At 51.0% G+C, this 14,903-nt stretch overlaps 1 long non-coding RNA gene across 1 annotated transcript in view; it reads left to right on the top strand.

The window, feature by feature from the left end:
- Positions 1-4,351: 4,351 nt before the first annotated feature.
- Positions 4,352-14,903, top strand: part of LOC311218684 — a 35,841-nt gene continuing 25,289 nt past the window's right edge. The window contains exon 1 of the long non-coding RNA XR_014619120.1: positions 4,352-4,757. This is a non-coding gene — a long non-coding RNA (uncharacterized lncRNA). The remainder of the gene's footprint in view (positions 4,758-14,903) is intronic.

Raw genomic sequence — 14,903 nt, forward strand, 5'->3', positions numbered from 1 at the left:
GGGTTAGAGTTATGGTTATGGTTGGGGTAGGGTTAGGGGATTGGGTTAGGTGAATATTTAGAGTTACATATAGGGTTGTTTGGAAAGAGTAAATGTACAGATCCCATGTGCATGTGCGGTTACATAAAGGCTGCCCGAGAGAGTCCAGGTCTAACCAAAGGCTTCTGTTGGGAGGCCTTTTTGATGGGAGAACGTGGCTCTGTACGTGTTTTCTTAGGTCCTACTTAAAATTCATCTCAGTGTTCCAGTAGGGTTACGTTTACGGTTGTTCAGAAAGTGCGAACACAGAGTCCAGTTGCGTGTGGGGTTGCATAAAGTCTCCCCTGGGGAATTAAGGTGTACCCAAAGGCTTCCACTGGGGGCATTTATTTGATGGGAGGAAGTGTCGCCGTACGTGTTTTCTAGGGTCCCACTTGGGGTTTGGCTCATTTCTCTGGGTAGGGTTACGTTTAGGGTTGTTCAGAAAGAGCAAAGACAGAGTCCAGTCGCATGTGCAGTTGCGTAAAGGCTGCCCAGGAGAGTTCAGGTGGGACATTTCTGTAAGGCAGGGTGAGGACATTTGGTTCCAGAGGAGGTTGTGTCCCCTCTGAGGGATATTAAAGGGGCTGGGCCAAAATTTGGCACCTGCAACAATGACATTCAGCTTCAAAGCGCTTTGTGCCCAAAGGTGGATCGCAGCCCCCTCCCACCTCCCGAAATACAATTTAAAGGTGTTGTGTTAGCAAGCTTGTGGGGAGAGACTTCAATTTTTTCTTTGTCTTTGACCCCCATTAAAGCAAATTTATGATCTCACTGCGAGGAGGCAGGTTTGGGACAGCTAATTTATGATCCCTATTAAAAGAATGAAATCTTGTGGCTTGCAACCTCGTGGGTAAAGGGTCAAACCACACGCTGCTGGCCTGCCACGGCTGTATTCCCTGCCTCCAGCTGCCTCGGACAGGGAGGAGAGCTGCAGCCAGACCTGCTGGGTGGCACATCTGCGTTGTGCAGGCAGTCGTGGTTTGATTTTTCGCACCTTTGTCTTTTTCTGTGCTGGGACAAAGGGCTTTTTGTGGTGGCAAAGTAAAATCGAGGTGGATTTCTGCACTGCTTCTGGTGTCTGACACTGACACTGGCTGGGGAGTCCCCGAGGAAGGCAGCAGTGAGGCAGACTGACGCTCAGAAACAGGCCAAGGGAAGTCACGATTCACCACACAACTATTTTTTTCCCCTGCCTGTCTCCTGCAGCAGGATTTAAGGTCTGTTTCAGCTTTGCTCCTGCTTTTTCTGCCTGTTCTGGGGGTTCAGCTGCAAACAGCTCCAAGGGCAGGCAGCCATGGAAGCTGCTCACATCCAGCTAGGGCCCTGCCACATCAGAAGAGGGCACTCCTGCACTTCAACATGATGCTGAGCTGGTTCAAAGCAAATTTACTGGTTTTTTTTTGAAAGGAAATCCAAAAGGACAACGCATCTCCACAGAGGTGATGCTTAAACTTTCCTTGGCTGGGGACTTTTTTCTTGTTCAAAGCTTCCTGTCTTCTTTCCATAGGAAGATGATGTGAAATACTGTGCTCCCAGAGCTGTGGGGCTGTGTCTGGGTGAAGAAGTAGGGGCGAAGGCTGCATGGCACTGCCAGCACACAGGACGTTTCTGTAAGGCAGTGTGAGGATATTTGGTTCCAGAGCAGGCTGTGTCCCCTCTGAGGGATATTGAAGGGACAGGAACAAAATTTGGCACCTGCAACAGTGACAATCAGCTTCAAATGCTAATTGCCCTTCTTGCCCCTTACTTCCTTGCCTTGTCTCTAGTGAACCTGATGCTTCTTTGCTGAGGCCCAGCTGGTAAAAGCTCTTTCCTTTTTACCTGGACTAAGTTCAGAAGTAAGGACAGGCTTGGTATTCAAGCCTAGCTCACATCCAACAGGAGGTATTGACCTGTAGGTTGTGCGTTTGTTTTGTTGCACTACAACCTGGGCTCTGCTCGGTGCTGCTGCGTGCGAGAAACTAAAGGTGGAAGCATGAGGGACAGCCATCAGTGTCCTCAGCTTCTTACCTTGCTTCAGGACAGGCTGTGTGGTTGGCTTTCCCTGGGAGGAGACTTTGGAGCTTGTTTTCCACAGCCCACCCTGCCCCTGCTTCCCAGGAACATGCTCAGGGGACATTCAGGAGCTTTCCAGCAGCTTTATGCAACGCCGTCTGAATCACACAATAAGCAAGTCCAAACCCTATTATTAGACTTTGGAAAATGCTGCCTTAGAGACAGGTTTGCTTATAAATACCCATTATTTTCTCACCGGCTCTTTGCTAGGGAAGCTGGCAAGAAAAAGGGGAGCTTGGCTTCTCCAGAGTCTGCCTGCCCCTGCTGTTGTTGCTCCTTCCTACCTGAGCTCATCCTCCTTCCTGTTCCAGCCTCCCAGGCTCTGTCTGTGCTGAGGGGAGCTCGTACCCCAAAGTGGGATCCAAGTTGGGTTTCAGGGCTGAGCTTGATGGTGGGATGCTCAGGTCACGCTGCGAGGGGTGCAGGAGGGCTCGTGGCTGGAGCTGGCTCCTTCCCTCTGCATCCTTGGTCTCGTCTCCCTCAGGTCAGTGCTTCAGCACTGAAATCTGCCATCGGTGGAGAAGTTTGGAGCACGTGTGTGAGTGTGGGAGGTGGAGGTGCTGTGAATGGGCAGGGAGTGAGGAAATTCTTGATGCTGCCACACCGTGCCGAGAGCTTTCCTGCTCAGGGACTGACGATCATCCCTTTACTTCCTTGCACAAGAGATGCGAAGCAGACCCAGGGCCTTCTGGCAAAGCGAGGCTCTCTATTCCTACAGCAACCCAGGAAGCTGTCCTGCCTAATTGGGATTATTTCTGGATCACAGTTTCCCTAGAGAGTTTACGCACATTGACAGGCAATCCGTGTCGGTAAGGAAAATGAATGATTAATTGCTTCCTTTCAGTTAGGCTCCCTGTCCTCTATCTTGTAGAATTTGCTGACGAACCCATTCTTTCTGGGGGTCCAAAACAAACAGTGAGCCTTGTACAGGGCTGGTGCAGGATCCAAGGCTGTCCTGGTCTTTCCCAGCAAGAGCAGGCCTGGAGGTGGGAGCCCCTGGGCGGGAAGAAGTACAGTCCTCATCCACTTTTGGGGCCATTTCTTGGGGTGCTGTAGGCAGGGATGTGGGCAATCGGATTTCTACATTCTGTGAGGATGGGGAGAGCAAGGCAGAGCTGCTAGCTGGAGGGCTTTTCATTTATTTACTTCTTTTTTTCTTTTTTTTTTTTTTGACATCATGGAAACTCCCTGGGATTTTGGCCACAGCCTATATTTCATAGTACTTGGGCAGGGAGGTATTTTCTTCTGAACACAGGCAAAGAAAAGAAGACAAGGTGTGTGCCAATGGGCTGAGCGTTAATAGGGCTGCCTCTTAAATGTCAGCTGTGGTCTGACATGCCTGCTGCATGTATGATTTATGGGAATAGCAGCGTGTGTGTGTCTGAGCTTTCAGTGTCAGAGCAACTCTGATGTCTGTGAGAGTGGGATGGCACTAGAGCTGTGTTACAACCCCAAAAAGCCACCTTTTTACTCGGTTTCTCTGACAGTCACACCGTAGGGCACTCCAGTTACACCAGTAAAAGGCTGTGCATTTCAGTGTAGCTTGCTGGTGGGCTCACAGATGTGTTTCTGTGGGCTTTGTACCTAGCAGAGGGCTGATGAAAATCACTGATGTGTGTTTGCGCTTGGTCTTCACGCCCCAAATAGCTTTGGGCAGTTCTCCATCAGCTGGCTGAGATGGTGGTGGTGCTCGGGCAGTAACTACCGCCGTGGGAAGCTGGTGCAGGCAAAAACAGAGTGGTTGAACCTCTTGAAGGAAGGAACTCCTTGCAGAAGAAGGCAGACCAGTGGCCAGCGTCTTGCTGGAGGAGCTGGGTTCAGTTTGCAGCTCAGCTGGGGCACTTGCAGCTTCTGGCCTTCTGCTCAAATCCTGCAGCCACCCTTGTTGGCTGGGGCAGCGAGGTGTGCAGGGAACCCAGCCCTCTTAATCCTGATGAATTGCCTGAATGTTTTAGCTTACCCTTTAGAAGTTGCAGACAGTCTTTGGGATGCTTTTGGTCATGAGCAGAGCCCTCGAGCAGCTCAGATCTCCAGCAGCACCTTCCAAAAACATGTGTTACAAAAGGTCTTGCAGTATTTAGTCAGCCCTCTGTGCCTGCTGGCTTTTGAGGGCACCTCCTCTGTGCCAGATCCGCCTCCAGCAACAGGGAGAATGCGCCGACTTTTCCCAGTCAACCAGTCAATATTTGTTCTTCCACACAAGCTGTTAAAACGTTGCTGCTCTCTTGTTTTGGTGTTTGTTTCTCCTGTCTTGCTGGAATACTGCCCCAGAGTCTCCCACGTTGGCAGCCTGTTCGTGTAGCAGTGACACGTGGGCGTTCGTGGGAGGCGAGGCTGGGGGAGCTCCCAGCGGCTGCCAGGTCACGTTGTCATTTTCTGTCGTGTAAGGAGAGTGTCTCAGCCCATCTGCTTCAAGAAAGGCTGGAGTTTGGGAAGAGAAAGCCACAGGAGCATTTATTCAGCCCTAAGGTGAAGTCTTGGTTCCAGTAAGATTCATGCGAAGACTCCTCGTGTCTCTCATGAGTTTCTTTGCACCCTGTGTTCCCAGGATAAGGGCATCCCAGCCTCCTGGGGCCATCATCACCTCCCCAGGTTCCCGTCTGCCTTTCTGTGCTCCATCCCTGCGTCCTACGCCTGCAGTCCTGGTGTTCCCTGTGCCTCCAGGGAAGCGCCCTGTAACAGTAAGTGGACGTACAAGAAAAAGTGAGACGGCATCTGGAGAAAACGTGGGCTCAGCCGGTGTCAGGGGCACCCGGCAGCCTGGTCACCTCTGCCCTTTGCTTCCAGGGATGCTGGAATGTGAGCGGCTTGCACCCTGGGGTGCAGTTTGCTGAGACAGAGGGGTCAGGGCAAATCAGGACCAGGCAGCTCGGCACGTGTACAACGGGGGCACTTCTGGCTGCGTTGCTCTGTCCTCTGCATGTGCAGGGCTCTGGTGAGGACAATCCATGCCTGCATTACGTACTTGCAGCGTAAAGGCATCAATGATGCTCTCTAGCAATAGCTTTTGGGGAATCCTGATAGAAAACCTTGCCCAAAGCCCAGTCCTCATTGATTTTGTGTGTGCATCACTTGGATACAGCTTGCATGTAACGTAAGCTGGAGCTTTGCCACTGCAAGTCCTTGGCCTAGCAGTCCTCTCTCTTTATTTTCAATTATTTCAGTTTCCTCATTATTACAATTTCCTATAATACCAAGCATTTTTTTTTTAAAAGAAGGATGACTTTTGCTGCCATACCTCTCTGTACACTTGCTGTTGCTTTTCTGGTTCTCTAACAAGAAGCCCAAAGATCTTCACTGTGCAAATTACTTTGTCAAAGCATTTGGCTCCATTAAGAAACTTCTCTCCTCTGCTAGCAGGGGAAGGCAGCACGGTCCTTAATTGCGTTCTGCAATGTAGCCAAGTGAAATCTATCTTTATGCCCTCGGAGCTGAAGCCAAAACCATACCCCCACTGGTCCCTCGTGCTTTGCAGCTCCTGACCGAGTGAGCCTGCTTCCAAGAGCTCGTCCCTCCTGGGATTTATAACCAGGGGGTGGTTGGCTCGAGGGGGAACATTTAAAGCTCTTGTTTGTCAGCCCCGCATTGGGTTGAAAGGTGATTTGCGCTGGTTCTCTTGGTTTAGAGTCCAGGCAGGCAAGACTGGAAAGGGAGAAGGGAAGCCTCTACCCTGGGCTGTTCTCCAAACTGTCTCTTGCTGGCCTGCACGTCCATGGAGTTGGCTACGTACAGGTCCCTGGCTTGTGATTAAAGGCAGCGAGCTCACTCAGGTCTAGAGCTTATGATGTGACTTTCCTCCTGTGATACTGGTTTTAAGTATCAACATCATTGCCTTCCTTTTGTCTGGAGCCCCCAGGTTTCTGCCAACCTCCAGGAGCTCCTTGTCCTTTGCCCAGCCTTGTTATCGGTCCCCAGCCACGGTCCCTGGCCTCAGAGCATGAGCTTGGGATGGCTGTGCCTTAATTTGGGGCTTCCAGTCCCGGGGTGGCCCTGCCCCAGTCCTGGGAAAGAAGGAATTCATGGCAAAGGTGTTCACCTGCTGGATTAGTCTCTCTTGGTGGTGGTCATTTGCTCCATTCACACTAGTTTGATTTAGCTGGCCTCTGCTCTTCTCTTCTTTCCACCTGTAACCATTGTGAGAAGTTTATTCAAAATCCCAGTTTGATAATTATTAGAGCACGGAGCCTTTTCAGGTACTGTTTACTCCCTTGCAGGGGAGAGAGGGGCTTAAAGCTCATCCGTCCCCAGAGACAGGCTGTCTTTGGTCTCTCAGTAGAGAAATGGGGAATATCTTTCCCTAAACCCGTCAGGATATTATGGCCCCAGTTAGCCTGAATTTTCAGAACTGGAGGAGGAACATTTGCAGCAGCTATGGGGCAAAGTGAAACAGCCATTGCTGGGGCAGCTGCGGAGTACACAGCTCTCCTCTTGCACAACCACTGCTGCTTTGAATCCTTTATTCCGGAGAGCTTCTATAACACAGCACCAGGAACAGTTTCACAAGTTAGAAAATCAACTTCCAAAGCTTGCTTCCCCAGCAACATGGGGCAGATTGGTTTGGTTGCAGGGGAATGGATTCTCCAGCTCTTGCAGGTGTACAGCGTAAGGCAGAAAGTCACAAACATGGCAGGTTTTGCTTTGGGGTGGTTGCATTCCTTTGGCTGACAGTTTACAAGGAGTACGTGGAATTTTTCAGGTGATTTTTGGCTGACGTGTGGTTAATGAGCAGTTGTGAGCACATAGAAATAATAGCAGAAATAATATAGTATGTATAGATGCTATAATTAAAAACTCTCGGAGTATCTATTCATTTTAAATTACAAATGGCAAAGGTTGCTATGTCATTCTTTGGGACTTGGCTGATATTCCTGGCGGGGAGCAGATCTGGTTAGTAAGTGCAGGCTGTCCAGTGTGGGGTGTTTTATTCAGGCTCTGTGAATTCAGGTTGTTTGTTCTTTTAGCTCCAGGTGGAGAGAAGAGCTCAGGAACTTTTAACCCTGCTAAATTGCTCACTTCATGTGCCAGAAAGGATGGGGCTTGCACTTAGACCCGTGTCTTTGCATCTCATGATCTTGTTCCAAATCCTATTGCTGACAGAAGTGGGAGAGCCGTGTCAAACGGAGGAAATGCTCCCTTTGCAAGGAAGGGTGAAGTAGGATTTGTTCTTGTTTGCAGAGCTCTTTGCGCTGTCAGCTAGAGAGCAGGGGTTCAGTTTCTACCACCAGCTCCTTTTCAGAGGTGGTTTCCAGCACGCTGCCTGGAGGGGAGGCATCTGCTACTTCAACATCAGCAGAAAAACACAGCTCAGATGGGGCCAAATCAGAGTAAATGGAGCCGGGCTTTGTGAGATCTGCCCCCAAATGCTGGCGTGTACCTACTGAGAGCTCCTGGCAGCTCCTGCCTCTGGGAGCCCCGCCAGCAGCGCACTTTGTACGAGACGCAGCACCGGAGACGTGCAGAGGAGCAGCTTTCAGCCAGGTGCTTCCTTCAGCAGCTGGGCCCCCCCAGACACTTAAAAACTTGTTACGGATAAAAGCAGCAGGTAATTGCCTAATCCAGAGGGGAGAACGGGTCAGGAACCAGCGTGAGGAGAGGCTGACGCTGGCTGGAGGAGGGAAGCTGAGCCATGAAAGGCTGCAGCCTCCAGGAAAGGTAGTGGCAAAGCTGAGAAATCAAGTGCAGTCTCCTGAGCCCCAGCTCGGGGCTTTCTTGGACGAGGCCACGGTGAATCCTGCCTTGCAGACGAGTGGCAGCAAGGGGGCTGAGAGCTTGCTCAGGAGTCACCTTCCTGACCCCACCAGCTTAGGTGCCAGGCTGTGTTTGTACGGTGTGCTGCGATCAGGGCAGCAGCACTACAAAGGGCTGGGTGCCAGCAATGATAGGAGTGCCCAGGGGTCAGCACTGGGGCCAGTCTTACCGAACATTTTCATTACCAGTGTCTTTGGTGGTGGTGTTTTACTGCAGCAATAACTTACCCAACAGCAGCCTCTCAGCCAGGGAAGTTACCAGGGGTAAGGGCAGAGCAAGCCGGCTCCCTGCTGTAAGGAAAGGCTGCTGTGTTCAGTAACCACAGTCCACAAAGTAACACAGCAAACATGCTGCTGGGCCCCATCAGATGTTCCTCGGACTTTTTTTCCAGCTTTTTATAGTCAAAAATTACATTCTGAAGGATTAGGCAAGCAAGCAGGGAAGGGAGGGTGAGTGACTGGCATGTTTTCTCTCTTCCCTCGCAAAGCAGCTCCCAAAGTTGACTTAAAGGTCGATGTATGAGTTTGCAAGGAATGGCAAACTCATTCCTGAGGAATCTGACGGCATGAAGGACCAGGCTGAACCAGCCAAAACATGATTCTGGTGGTGCCCTGGTAGCACTGGGCCTGCCCCACAGCTCCCGGGAGGTTTTCTGTTTGCTCTAGTGCATCCTCCCTTAATTTGCTGGGGAGAGAAATGAAAAAGGTGCTTATTTGATTACTGTTACTGCCACATGAGGAATTATTATAGGGCAGATGTTCGGGTTTTGCATACTATGAGGGAAAACTGTTTGGGAAAGACCTAGCCTGGAAGAGGTGCCCGCAGGATTTGCAGACGCCAGCAGGGTGATGTAAACCTCCCAGCAGTGCTTACCGTGACCTGCTTACACAAGTGAAAAGGGCAGCAGCTCTACCTCCAGCAGCAGTTCTGCATGCTTTCAAGGACGCTTCCTCTAACGAGAAGTAACATCAGGGAAAGACTGTGCTGATGAAACAGCTCTGCTTCCAAAGTGTGTACTTCCCTGAAGACAAAGCACAAAATCCTTGAAAACTGCAGCGAAACGGCCTGGCTTCAGTGGACTGCTCCACTGCTGAGGGCTTGAGCTTTTGTTCTGCCTCTTGAGCTGCTGTGATCGCTGATTTAGATGAGAATTTGTATTAGGCACTCAGAGATTTGTACCTGGAAGGTACAACAGGCACAGGTTGGTCAGTGTGAAGGGGAAACGCAGCGGGGTTGTTACAGAGCTGCCGTCGGTGAGTGCTGTTGGCACTGACATCATTCACCCAGCAAGTGCTGCTGAAACAAGGATGGGAACGGACATTCCTTGCAAGCAATACGTTAAAATGAAATTAATCGTGGCTGAAAAATTGTAAGCTTCTCCCTGTCTTTGGGCAGAGCAGGCAGGGAACTTGCTTTCCAGAACTGGAGAATGTGGCTTAGAAGGGTTATCCTTTTGGGTTGCCTGACTCTAGTGATCCTACAGCTCCCTTTTGCAGGTGGGACAATGCTTTTAGACCACTGCAGAGAGGAAACCGTGGTTCAGCAAGCCAAAAGGTATCACCTGTGTGCCCAGGGAAGGCTGGAGTCCCAAGATAATTCTCAAGTGAGCCATTCAGCGTGGGGTACAGCAGCTTCCCGAAATCCCCAGCAGGTGATGTGCCTTCAGCTAGCAGCAGCTTCTGCAGGGAGCTGAGTTCATCCTTCACGGCCCCAGCAGCAGCCCCACAGAGCTGGATCACTGCTAGAGCCAGCGTGGCCAACTACGTGGCTCTCCCTGCTCCGTCTGACCTTCACCTTGCTTCTCCAATAAACGGGGCGACTGCTGGACCTGCTCCAGGGGAACCCTCAGAGATGTGTGGGTACGTCACAGCGAGGTGCTGTGCAGCACCGGGGATCTGACTCGGCTAAATTTACCCACAGGCTCACTTGCTGGGTATTTTTGGGTGACCTTGGAAATACCCGTTGTGCCTGGTGGTAAGCTCGTTGCTAACAACTAATGCCTTATCTTCACGATCTGGTTAGAAAAGTCAGATTATTCCCACTTGGATTTTTAAAACCACTCAAGAGCCGGTGCTAATTTTTTTGGATATTCTGTGTTATAAAATAGGGAGTGTCACTTTTGTCTTAAAAAAAAATTACCTTCCTGAGCCTTTCTAACCCTTGCAGACAGCGGACTTGGTAGCACTGTTTCCAAAATCCCCTCTGACAAGACAAATCCCTCCCAGCAAATGTTTTAGCCTCGCCTGCCGTGTGACTGAGACCTACTTCGGAAAGAGGGAGAAGGGCACAACTGACAACAAAGCGCAGCAGCTGATCCTGGCTGCAACCCCCCCGGGTGCCTGAACTGCCTGTTGGCAGCAGGAGATCAGATGCTACTGGCGTCAGCTGCCTCTCCTCTTAAGAAATGTTTTGGCCATTCTCCTTTCTGTTTAGATACAGCCCGAATTGGTGTGCTGCTCCCTTAACCCCTCACCTGCTGCCTCCCCTCCTGCCCCAGCTCCGTGTTCCTGGAAGGTAGAGGGGGATGCTCTGCACTGCGGGTGGGTGACACCCGGCAGGAGCCAGCTCCTGGGCTCCTTGCTGGTATGGGAAGGTCCCTGCCTAGGATCAGCACCTGTGAGGGCAACACCCTGATGTGTTTCTCTTTTGTGAACCAAACCCTAGATGCCAGCAAGAGCATCCCCACCAAGGGATGCTCGCCACAGACTAGGATATTTGGTCATAAGAGAGAGCCCTTTATGTGCATTACAGCAGCTCGTCCTGCAGCTTTGTGCCTTCCAGAGGTGACATTTGGATCACATCAGCCTCACACCAGTGGTTTTTGCACCGTGAAGCCCGTTAGGACACACACCTCAGGGCAGAAGTGTAGCAGCCAGAGCATGCACAGTCCCCAGACACAGTTCCCTGCCCTGTGGGGCATCACAGCACCAGCTCTGTGCTCCTGGAGCTCCTCTGCCTACTGGGCTGCTGCAAGGAGCCCTGATTGCCACCACCTGGGTGCCAGGAGGGCACTCAAATTGCCACCACCTGGGTGCCACCAAAGACACTCAAATTGCCACCACCTGGGTGCCACTGAGGGCACTCAAAGCTTCTCTGTAGTCCTTCCTAAGGCAGGCAGGGTGTGCGGAGCTCGTGGATAGCTGGAGGTAAGACTGGAGGAGTGAGGGGGGCTTGGAAGTGGGGTGGCACCACACTGGTGGCTCTGTGCAACCCCAGACTGGGGCTCTGGTGCTGTGTTCCTGTGTCCTCTCTATAGCCATCTCTATCGGGCACTGCACTGGTTGTGGGGTCCCTGCCCTCAGTGGCTTCCAGTCTGTCCTAGCACGTAATTCCTGGTCAGCCACCATAGCCACTGCTCCATGCTCAGGGCAGACAGGCTGCCCTTGTTCATGCGTATGGTTGGATTTCAGAGGTGAGGGTTGCTGTGGAAAAGGAGCTGCTAAATATGGTCCTTCTGGTGGCCATTGGCATGGTGTAGCTCTTCCCCTTTGCTCTGAATCTCCATGTCCGAGCTGCTCTGTGACCACAGGAGGTCCCTTGGCTCGCCTCAGAGGTTTCCCCCATCCCCCAGTGACCCAGCTGGGAACAATGGAGGCCACACGGCACCAAAACTGCTGCAATAAAGCTGCCAGGAGCTGACGTTGCTTTCCCCTCTGAGTTTTTCCAGGCTTATTTTTAGGCAATTTACAATTAATTCTCTTGCAGGGAAAAAAAAAAAATGCTGTTGTGGTTTCTAAGAAACTGTTGATATAAAAATCAGCCCTTTTAAAGACTGGTATTCTGGGACAAATACCCCAGGGAAAGACAAAAAATCTGGGTATGTCGTGCCAAGGCTCTAGGCAACGTGTTCAAAATAAAGCAAAAATGCCTGGGTAGGCCTTACACTGGCTGGGGTTTTGTTACCAAAGTCAGGCCCCAGTTCTGAGGTGGGGTGACAACAGATCAGTGAGGTGCTTATGAGCCCCATTTTACGCTCGTGCTGTGCTTGTGTGTTTATCTTGATCTGATTTTGTTATCTGAGCAGGTAAGCAGGGAGCTAGCAGGGCTTCTCTGGGCTCCATGAGTGGTTTCTCAAGGGGCAGACACTTCAGGGGCTCTTTGTAGTATGTTGTGTTGCCTTTCCTTGTGGTGGCTTCCCCAAAATTCCTCTTGTCATTGTGACAGCTTCTGCTGAAAAGAAGTGAATGGCAGTCCAAGAGTTTACCTTCCGAGTCCACCTTGGTGTATAAAGCATTAATTAATTGTCATTCATCGGCATTTGGGCCCAGTTGTGCTGGGGATCTGACAAACATCTGATCTTTTTAGGCCAGCAGCACTGAACCAGAGCTCTGGCCTCTCCCCAAACATGTGATTACTTTAAATAAACATTAATAAAGCAAGGTGAAGTGCTTGGGACCACAAGAGTGTCTGTGGAGCTCAAGGTTAAGGGCCTGGCTGAAACCAGAAGGGCTAAAGGTTAGAGCTGTGTGGCTCCAGGAGGAGGTCATGGCCCTGCTTATTTAGCTGCAACTTGGCACCCGAGTGAGTATGTGGCAAGCTGAGGTACCGGGGGAGAAACAGCCTTCGGGCCTCGTGATACCGTGGTTGAGTTTTGCTTGCTCCTGTTACAGGCTTGCTGAGGAAACAGTACGTGGTTTTGGCTGTTCTGTATGGGAACGGGGTAGGCTTTGCAGGAGCCTGAACCCCTCAGAGCTGGCCCTAGCTCTTCCTTCAGGGGTAATGTGGTCACAGAGGTCATGTTCTTTCTTTCTTTTTTTTTTTTTTTTTTTTTTTCATTTTTTTTTTTCTTCCTTTTCCCTTGACCTTGCAGCATCTTGAGAAGTCAGTCATTCCCTCGGGAGGGGAAATGTGGCAGCTCGTCCTGCCTGTTTCCTCCAGGAGCTCTGCAAAGCAGCTCGCAGCCGTTCTTCTGGGGAAGAGCTTGCTCAGTGCCTCCGAAGGGTTAAAGCGCTTGAGAACCTTCCTTGGCTTTCTGTGCTAAATTACCTTCAACTTTCTCCAAGTAGGACGGCCTAGACAGATGTGTCGACATGGCAACGGCTCCAAGGAAACGCTTGTCAGGAGCGGGGAGCAGCTGGCCTCCGTCACGGCGAGGTGCCGCAGGCCTGCCCCGGCCGTGCCCCCCAAGCTCGCTGTCGGGTGCCCCAATCCCTGTGAATAATTCATCCGTCTCCCGAGCAGCCTCTAATGCAGCTGCCGTGACGTGAGCAGCTCTAACGGGACCCGGCTGCTAATTTGCTGCGTTAATAACAACGTCCTCCTGCTTCTGCTCGCAGCAGATGTGACAGGGAGGGAGGTTAAAGGCAGGCTGGCTGCTCGGTGGGTCTGATCCCTGCTCCCCTCTCTGTCCCACAGGGGCTGAGGTGCTCAGAGCTTGGAGCTTGCAGAGATGGGAAGCTGGGTTGGGAGCTGCCAAGCAGGACCTGAGCCTTCGGCTCCTTTTCAGCCTGTTTGGAAGGCAGCAGACCTTGCTTGCTGGAGAAACCATGTGGCCTAGTGGCATGGGCACCAGGCTGGGCTTTGGGGGATGCTGCGAGCGCAGTGCTCAGCTCTGGCACTGCTGCTGCGAGCAGAGGGGGCAATCTGCTCCCATACGTGTTAAAACAGGTAATTAATTGCCTGTGGTTATCTGCTGTTAGTGTGATTGTTGGGATGTCGTGGTGCCAACCCTGGGCAGTGAGCTCGATGTGCCTGCACGGCCCTAGGATGGAGTTCAGCACCCCAGGGTGTGTGTGTGGCAGCTCCCCGGAGCAGCAGTGAAGTGGCCTCACTGAGTGATTAAAATGGAAGCTGTTAATTGCAAACAGAACAGCCTGTTCTGGAGCGTCCCTCTCTTCTATGGGGTTTTGGCACTTGGTGTGCGTGTCACAGCATGTGGATGATAACTGTGCTTGCAAAGGGAGAGATAACAAGGTCTGAGATGCTGAAATTACCTTTTTTTATTATTTTTTTTTTCCTTTTTTTTTTTGTTTTTTCCGTGGGGGGGTGGTGGTCTTGAAGAATATTTACTGGATCTGCTGTGGTATTTTCCATGCAAGCAGACACCTGGGCTTCCCAGAGCTCTTTGCAGCTCAGCAGGCTCTGTTGAAAGGGTAATGCATACCCAGGTGATTTCAGTGCACAGTATTATTTACCCTATTGACGTCAGCAGCTGCATGCTCTCGGCTTCTCTCCACTATAGCAGCCTGCAGGAGACGAGCTGCAGACAGCTTATGAACTCCCTAAATGCGCCTAACCTTTCCAGAACTCAGCATATAATTCTCGGCTAAGTAAATGTCCATTTGTGAGTATTTTAGGATCAAACCTCCTATTAGCTTTCCAAAGCGTTAACTCATTTTGCTCCTATTCTGCAAACCAACACCGCATGGCTTCTTATCAAAACACTGTAGCCTTTATTTGCTGATAAGTCAGTTCAGCAGGCACTGTTATATAAAACTGTATTATGGCATTTTCCTTGCAGAAAATTACCCCATTAATGTACCTTTTTGAGCACTGAGATCTCTTCTCAAAACCACCATATTTCAAGTTCCCTAACACTGAGTGGCAGCTGTATGGGAAATGGAGCCCTCCCTTTAGGGGTAATGTATTGAATCCTTGCTTGAAAGACCTGAAAAAATGGGCAGGTAAAGCTTTAGAAATAAACTGGGAAGGTAATATCTGGTGTGTGAGTCTCGTTTTCCCTGAATAACATTAATTGATACCGATGCCTGTATGGGAACAAAAACGATTGTCTCATGGTGTGGTTCTGTTTGTTTTTTAGCTGCAGGTTGGGCTCAGACAGAATGTTTCGGGCACCCCAGTGCTGCCATGCAGCGCTGCTAGTGTGCATTTCAGACTCAGCTTTGATGAAAAACATTTGGTTCTAGCAGTTCAGGGTAGAGAAAGCTGCTCTCATGTGAGCTGAGTGTCACTGCAGCAGAGCTGTCTGCCTGGGTTTGCAGATGGCTTTGGAGCATGGTGCTGAGCTGCCCTCCTCGCCTCTAGCTCTGCGTGGCCACGAGGGAGGCAAGAGAGGTTCCTGGTGTGTGCTCCTGTGCTCTGCTGCTGGGGGAAGAGGGAAGATCGCCCACGCAGGCTGA

This window comes from Netta rufina (genome assembly GCF_964035555.1).
Source record: "Netta rufina genome assembly, chromosome: 25".
Lineage (NCBI taxonomy): Eukaryota > Metazoa > Chordata > Aves > Anseriformes > Anatidae > Netta > Netta rufina.